Here is an 8,581-nt window from a genome sequence, read left to right on the forward strand (position 1 = left end):
TGAGCATGTGATACAGACCCACACCACAACATACCTCTGTTCCCACTGTCATTCACACCCTCCATGTAGTACAGTTTTAGGGCAGAAACATTTGTGAATGAGCACTGTCAGGAGTTTAGTGGACAGCAACATTGCTTTAGAAGTCATTGCACTTACAGCTCCTCATTATTTAAGTGCATTTTTAGGTCACTTTAAAAATACATCATATACTGCAAAACATAAAGTTAAAATGCCCCACCTGTAATTCAAATAACTACAGTGATTGCACATAACATATTTTAGGCCAGCAACGTACATATTCCCTTGCTTTGGTTAAGATTTGGGCACTTCCACAGCAGGAGACAGTGCCACTAAAGGATTTCTGAATAATTCAGGGTTACTAACCTTTTCCACAAAGGTATCTATAGGATAGTATCACAGAAAGCTGAAGAAATTACCTCCCCCCAAAAGTTTATCATAACTTAATCAAGCAGGGTCAGCTAAACCTTTCAAGGGGCATTTAAGAGCTCTTTGGAGGAAGATCCAACTCCACTGCTCTTCCCTTTTTCTATGAATACAAAGCCCTTGTGTCTTTCCTTGGGTGAAGTATACGTCAGTTTGCAGATTCTCCTTAAAACAGCAAGATCTGGGCCTCTAGGCTTCCCTTGATCCGCTTGGTTTCTTTGCAACCTGAGGCAACAGAAGATTGGTGGAATATACTGAAGCACTGAATCATGGAATGGTTTGGGCTGGAAGGGACCTTTAAGAGTCATCTAGTCCAATACACAGCCCACACCACCTGGGCAATGAACGCAAGGATTGCGGCTGCTGGGAGACGGGCTGGGTGAGCTGGCAGGGTGGCCAGGCACAGAGAATGGCACTCCCAGCTGGAGGCATGGGCAGAGGCTGGGATGGGTGCTCCTGTGGTGCCAGTGTCAAGGTGGCACAGAAGGGAGCCCTGGCATGGTATATTGGTGCCCAGGGAAATGGTGCTGGAGGTGGACCCTCCTCAGCCAGATGGTCCATGGGGCTGATGGTACCCCATCTGAAGTGGCCTCTTCTTCCTCTGCCGTTCCTACAGCCACGTGGCTTCTGTCCCTCCCCACAAAGATGGGCAATCAGACATTTTGGTCTTGGGCCTCTTGGTTTCAGGCATCCTTGGAACCTGAGGGCTTAGACTCAGCCAACTGTGAGCTCACTGCTGGGGTTCCTGTATTTTTAGAGCCCTCAAAAATGGCAGTAAGATGGTTTGTGACATCAGGAGACCACTCCTATGGGATGTATGTGGCCAAATACGGCTGTTTGGGGCCTGTGGCCTAAAAGAAGGAGGGGGGGGAAGCTGAGGGTGCCATTCCTGAGGATTGCTCTCCGGCTGCCCCTTCTTGTGCCTGGGTTCCCTGAGACAAGATGGTGACAAGTGTATTGCAGGAAGGCCAGGGGTGCCACAAAGGCATCAAAATAGACATTTGGTACAGTCCTCTGGAAGAGGATTTGGCCCCCTGTATCCAGGGATGTGCACATATTTTAACAGGAACATTTTAGCAAGAAGAGGAGCTTCCAAAGAACTGCCTACAAATGTCAACAGGACCATTGCATCTGCGCTCCAAAAGAGGCTGTGCCTGTCTCTGTTAAAGACAAACTGGAAAACAGAGCTAGAAAATATGCTTTCATTGTAACAAACAAGGTGTTGCACAAGTCTTTTCACTCCAGGTGGCATGGGAGCAGCAGGACAAGTCTGAGAAGCCCAGCTTTCAATTATCTATCCATTTCCTTTCCTTGGCTCATGGGAAAGGTCACTTGAAGCACACCAGACTGTCTCTGTTGCAGCTGTGTCCTGCCACTGCTAAACAGCACATCATATACCTGACTGTTTACTAGTTTTTGTGCAGGTCAACAACTACTCTTGCTGTCCTGAGAGCTTACTGTCCTCACACAAAACTACAGCAAAATGTAAATTATATCATGGAGCTGGCAGAGCCTCTGTTTTTCAGCCAACCAGCTGCTCATCAGAGATCCATTGCAAGGCGTGCACAGCCATCCAGTTCCCAGCTCTATCTTCTTGTACTCACCCAGAGCTGTCTCTGAAATCTGTCCAAGCTCAACTACCTGCCCATTTACTGATGAGGAAGAAAGTGGGGACTGTTGACGTTTTCAGAAGCACAACAGCAACTGAGCTTTCATACAGAACTTTTCACCAGCAGATCTCAGAACACTTCACAAAGGCAGCAGCCTATCTCCACAGCTATGAAACTGACATCCTAAGGTGGTTTCCTGGATATATGAGACAAATCACAGAAATCTGCTTCATTCTCAAGCCCTACTCCCAGGTACCATCCATTAAATGCTGCTACAAAAATCAGTTACAAGCTTTCAAAAACATGCTTGCCACAATTACAAACTCCAATAATTTCCAAGAAAACTGGCAATGCAAAAATACATTGGTAAGAAAATAGAGCAAAGGTTAAACAAGATTTGTAGCTTTGTTATTTATGTGTTTTAATATACATAGCTTGGGAAGTTAGGGACTACTTTGCTTCCAGAAATAAAAGTATGTATTTGTTAGGGCTTGTATCTTCATGCTTTACAGTAACACATGAGGAATTGGCTGGAACACATGCAATTCCTGATTTTTCACTTAATTAAGAAATGCATTCCATAGTCTCACACGATCCGTATTTTCCATAAATATTAAGCTTGACTGATTAACTGATAAATGTCTTCATGTGCTTTTAGCACCTGCCTGCTGCAAGAGCAGGTTTCTGTGGCGTTCCATACCTCTCCCAGACTGGCGGCGTTTCTACGGTAACATTCCCATTTATTAAGGCTGGATATAGTAGCACTGCTGAACCTGTGCATCTGAAAGTGCAAGTGAGAACAGGCGTAGGAAAAAAACACCTGTTCTTACTTATAGATCAGGAATAATTGTATCTCTTGGTAAAGATGCATTAACATAGTGTTACATGCTTGAAAATACAAGCACTAAACTATCAGGTCAAACACCTTATTTCTTGCACCTTTCAAAGAAGGTTTGATATGCCATTACAAAAATCCCACTTAGGAACCCAAGGTAATTCCTGATAATCTGAGTAAAAGGTGAATCTGTTTTCCATGATGAAAATATTTATATAAGTAAACTATAAGAAAGAAAATTTCAGTTTTGTCAGTCACCTTGATGGTCTCTACATGTCAGAAATTTAGGCAAGAGACAGACGCTTGTCTCATGGGATAGTACAGGATGGCACAGGGAACAAGCTACCATATCTAGGGTGAATTTTCTCTCCTGAGACAATCTACCAGCTCTACACTGGATGAACCAGAAAAGCAGAATGCTCCTGCACCAGGGTTTTTACTGGAGCTAGGTGCTATCTGAGCAGGTAAACAGCTGCCTTAATGCAGCCTGGTAAACTGGGGAAGACTGGATTTATAGAAACTTTATAGAGGTTTATTCATAGGAGTATATTTATGGAAAGTTTATAGGGGTTTTAGGAGCGAGTGCAGTCAGCAGGACTCTCCCTGGGCACAGGTGTGGGACCTTGCAGCCAGTCTGAAGCAGCCAGTGACAGGTGCTTTGCTGCATGTGCTATCAGTTACAGATTCAAGCTGCCTTTTCTTCCTCAAGTTCAAGCATGGCTGAAGGGATACAGAATCCTTAAAGATGACAAGGCTTCAAAATCCCACTCCTTCTCCTTAGAACAATAATTCATGTCAATATGGATGTAATTGCAAGGAGCCAGTGAACACCCTCACTTTCTAAATGGTGGAAACATCAGCTGCACTAACCAAATCAACTGGATCACTTGCCTTCCAGGTTGGTAGCAAATCTGTGCATAACACACAAGAAATTAAGTGAACCATTTCAAGTTGCAGTTTTCAAATACTAGAGTGCTGTAAACAAGCAGAGATGGTGCTCAAGATCCAATAGATTGAAGCCCAGAGCATAACTCCCATCTGGTACAGAGAACTGTACATTTGGTTTCTTGACAAGATGCCTGATGATATAGAACAGCCTCTTATTGACAGGAAGAGCCTGAAAGGTCTCAGAACATGGGGTAATGCCTAGAGCAGGCAGCCACTTCTCTGCATGAAGTAGGAAAGACAGAGGTTAGTTCATGGCTGAAGTGAAGCTTGGACACCAGCCTGGAGATCAGCTTTGATCTGGTCTGACCTGTTGCCATTCTGGTATGGAATGCCCAGGCTTGATTTTGACCAGGAATGAAGTTGTTGCCAGGTCCTGGTCCCACGTGCACATCCCACAGACAGACCTAACTGCTGGAGGTCCTGGCAGCCACGCTGCAAGTGAGGCACAGGATAGTGCCCTGGGTCACAACTACAGGTCCCACCAGGAGGAAAACTGTGCTGAGTTCAAGCATATCCCAAAGACTACTGTGCATGCAAAGCAAATCACACCTAAAACCACGCACTACCTTATTAGAAAAGATGAACCCAGTGGGTTTTCAGTGCCCACAGAGCTCTGCCACAAGTTGGGACACCTCTGAAGTGACAACTCTACCGTCCAAAGTTTGAAGGGGCTTACATAGGCCTGTCATCCACCATTCCTGACCTCAAAAAAGAATCTCCTGCCAGATGATGCATGCTTCTTCACAAGAACAGCCCTTTCATCTCTTTTAGTCATAGCTCAGAGGAAACTGATCCACTAGTGCTACTGAATTCAATGGATATTAAAAAAGATGACAGAATTTCATTTGAAAAACAATTACAAGTAGGGATGCCTATGCAACACATCATGGTAGTTTCAGACAGATCATGTAGAGATCATTGTCAGTGAAAAATATTTAAAATCAAGGAAGGAAAAAACAAAAGGACATGGGGAATCCCATCTAAGTGACATTTCTACAAAGTAATAAAATATTTACATATAGCTTAAGAACAACACAGCAGAAATAATTGTTTATTCTTGTGTCTAAACATGCATGTCAGAAGTTATTCTGAAAGATTAGATTAAGAACTCGTTACTGCATTTTGAAATTAATCTCCAAACTTTGGACGTAACTGTAATTAGAAGCATGATAAAATTCTTACAACTCTTTCTGGTACAGTAAGACCTTAGAAAAAGAAGAGACCACGTTTTCAGTGAAAAGATGTAGTGTGATCAACTGTAGAAGACTTTGGTCAGCTATTACAGGAAAAACACGAAACATCAAACCTGAAAACCACTGTGAATAAGATGGAGGAGCAGTGAGACCCACTAACACTGCTTTTGTCTTGGGGCCAGGATAACAATAAGCTTAGTATGTTCTGCTTCCCCTAAATGAAATTCCAGTGAAAGAAAGAGTGAAACAGGCACTTACAAGCCACAGAAACTGCAGACCTTATACCTGTCTAATGTAACTGGTTTTGACAGCATCCAATAACTCAAGTATAAAATGTCTACATTTTATATATATAAAATATTTGTACTTTATAACCAAATTATAAAATACCTAGAGTCTATGGCTGGAAGAATTATGCTGATCTTTCAAAACAAAAGAAATCACATTTTGGTAGCAACTCCATTCTATTCTTAACAATTGTGGATCACCGACAAAATTTAAAAAATCAGACACAGAGTTTAGAAAAGGTTAAAATCACAAGCTACAGATATACACCAAAAAAATCAGGAGAAATGTCTAGTGAAATACAGTGGATGTTTTATAGCTTTGCTCAAACAGAAAATGGCCTAGGTTAGTATGACAAATGTACAGGCAAAGCTACAGTTAGAATTTCTTATATTACACCTACATCCCTTTCTTAGTGAATTCATTTTCATGTCTCTCAAATGGGAGATCCTCCCTAGGCCAGCTGTATACAGCCAAATCCATCTCACTGTGCTTTAGACAAGTAAAATCTCTAGAGAAAAGGCAGTGTTTGAACAGATGTACTGTATTAGTAATCTGAGCTGTGAATTGCTGTGCACTGCTTACACTTAGCTAGGCAACCTAAAAATATACAAAAACCAATGGAAAGTGACCCCAAGAGTGGGCCAAAATTACTTTCTACTGCTTATATGACAGAACTTGCAGCACATCCCTGCACCAGATCCTTTACTTTCTTTCTCAACACTTAAAAAAGAGAAAACAAAAAAACAACCTCCCAAAATTTATCAGTTGCAAGACAGCACCCCCTGGTGTAACAGCACAAGAAAACTTTGAAGAATTTATAAAATGCCTTAAATTTGTGCTGGGGTGCTGCTAACTAACAGGATTAAGTGACTGAGTCTTTCAGCTGCAGTTTAGTGCCAAAAAGCACATGATACAAAGCAAGTACCTCACACAACGCTTCACATTTCTCAGAGGAGCATAAAGCTGCCTCTACAGAACCACTCATAAATCTTTCTGAATGTCAGCCTACAAATCAAGTTCCTGTATGGCCTGATTTTTGATTGATTTTTTTACATTACCTATAAAGTTCCTATAAATCCAGTCTCCCTATTCATGCTTTCATAGGATGAGTCCTTCCACTCCCAGATGAGAGTTTCCCACATCTGCCTGTCCTCAGAAAAAATTCCTGCTTCTCATGTTATCATCTAAATAAGACATAAATATAAATCCTCGTGAGGGCCTGAATAAAGAAACCAGGCCCTGATTCCTGGTAGCAGGGACATCAGGGGCAGGGGCATAGGAGACACTGGCTTCCTGCTATGCCAGCACTGCATCCTGCAATGACTTTCTAAAACTTTTAATGGAAAAGCAGCAAGCTTTCTTGCTCCATTTACTCCTCCTGGTAATTTATTCCTCTTCTCATCAAAGTTTCTGAAATCAGAGAAGTGGAATAACACTCTCTTAACCGAAGCACAGTGCATGCAATACACACTGCTGCGCAGGAAACAGGTTATGGCAACCTCCTGGTACCAAGTCTGGGACAATTCAGAGCCACAGATGTACACCAGCTTTTACTGCAATGAAAAGGCTGCAAGTGGATCCTGAAGAATGATCAAGATATTTCCTTATATGCACAGGACCAGAATCAGTTTTTTATCCGAGCTGATGAGCAAAAGCTTAGCCAGAACACAACAGGATGGATATATAAAAGAAGGGAATTTCATCTCTGAAGTATAGACATGAAACACAGATCTAACACTTTTTAGTGTTCAGGCTACTAAAAAAATGCATGCCATCAATGAGAACGTCTGTACAAAATCTGCAGGAGAGCTACTGAAAAGCATGGCAGGCAGAAAATGAATCCTAAAGTCATGGCAGCTTCTGCTGCACAGGTGTTTCCATGTTCTTCCATAAAATCCTGATAGCAAAAAATATCCTAAACAAAATTATGTTCCCCTCCCAGCTGACTAAGAGCCACTTGAAATATGGATGTGTGCATGTGCCAGGATGTTTTGCTATTCTCCAATGAGGAGAGCAGATTGTGACTGAAACATGGCTTGGATAACACATACTGGAAATCATTATCCTCCAAAAACATCCCTTCCTTGGCTGTGGTCACCAAATCCATCCCATCCAAACCAGTCAGTACACAAAGAGCTATGACTCAGTCTCTGTTAGTGTCTTACAACAGTGTCTTCATGGAGAGATGAAACCATCCACTGGACTCCTAGGATTTTCTTTTATCTTGGTTTGGCTTTAAGTGATTGCAGAATGAGATCCCCCACACTCACCCCAAAGCAGCACACTGATATCCATGGAATTTCACAGGAGCTCCCATAGAGCACACTCCTAATGCTTTTCTCCCATCACCACCTCTCGCCCCCAAATTAGGAAGTTTTAAGCAGTTAAGATCACAATTTGATTATCTCTACTACATCCTTGTGAATCTGGCATAACTTCCTAGAAAGGGAACACAACTGCTGTGGGATCACGCAGAGACATAAGTACATTATTAAAGCAGCTCTGCATCCTCACAGCTTCAGCTCTTGAGGCTATCATGTTATGCATGAGCTGAAGCTTTCATTAAAAACCAAAAAAATGGCAGAATCAAACAGGGATTTCAAAACATGCAAAACAAATGGCTAATTCAGCAAAACCATGCTGAGGTTTTGCATTGCACTTCTAGGGCCATCCTTTAGTCAGATAAAATACAGTAGGCCAGACTATTTCATTTCAGAATTTACATGTGTGCTCCTTGTGCTTATTCAGAAAGAAAAATAAGTATTTTCATCACGGAGGCATTAAATGTTTTGGGAAGCAGCTACTTGGAATATTCTCTTCTGTCCTACTGGAGCAGGTCACAGCTGTGGAAATCCAGCAGCAGGACTTTCAGCCAACTGGAAAAGTACTGCTGGCTCTGGACACTCTTCTGTAGAAGTAAAAGCTTGCAACAATTTAACAAATTCAGAATTAAGGCTGAATAGATTCAGCTGACAGTATTTGCAACCTAATGGTTACAGGTTTTAATCCACTGCTAATTTGCGTAAGATTGAGTAGCCAAATGGTGTTAACTCACTTCAACATCCTGACCTGACCTTCAGTCACAACTCTTCACTTTCAACTTAGCTCAATTCACTGCAAGCTCATGAGTCTGAATCTTTCCTTCCTGAGCTCACACACGTGGCTAATGGCTGCATTCACTGAAAAACTGCTTATGCTGCTACAGCTTTAACACTGCACTTGGCTGTCTTTTCCACATTAACTGAAAAATAAGAACACCACCA

Source organism: Coloeus monedula, assembly GCF_965178545.1.
Source record: "Coloeus monedula genome assembly, chromosome: 6".
Classification (NCBI taxonomy): domain Eukaryota; kingdom Metazoa; phylum Chordata; class Aves; order Passeriformes; family Corvidae; genus Coloeus; species Coloeus monedula.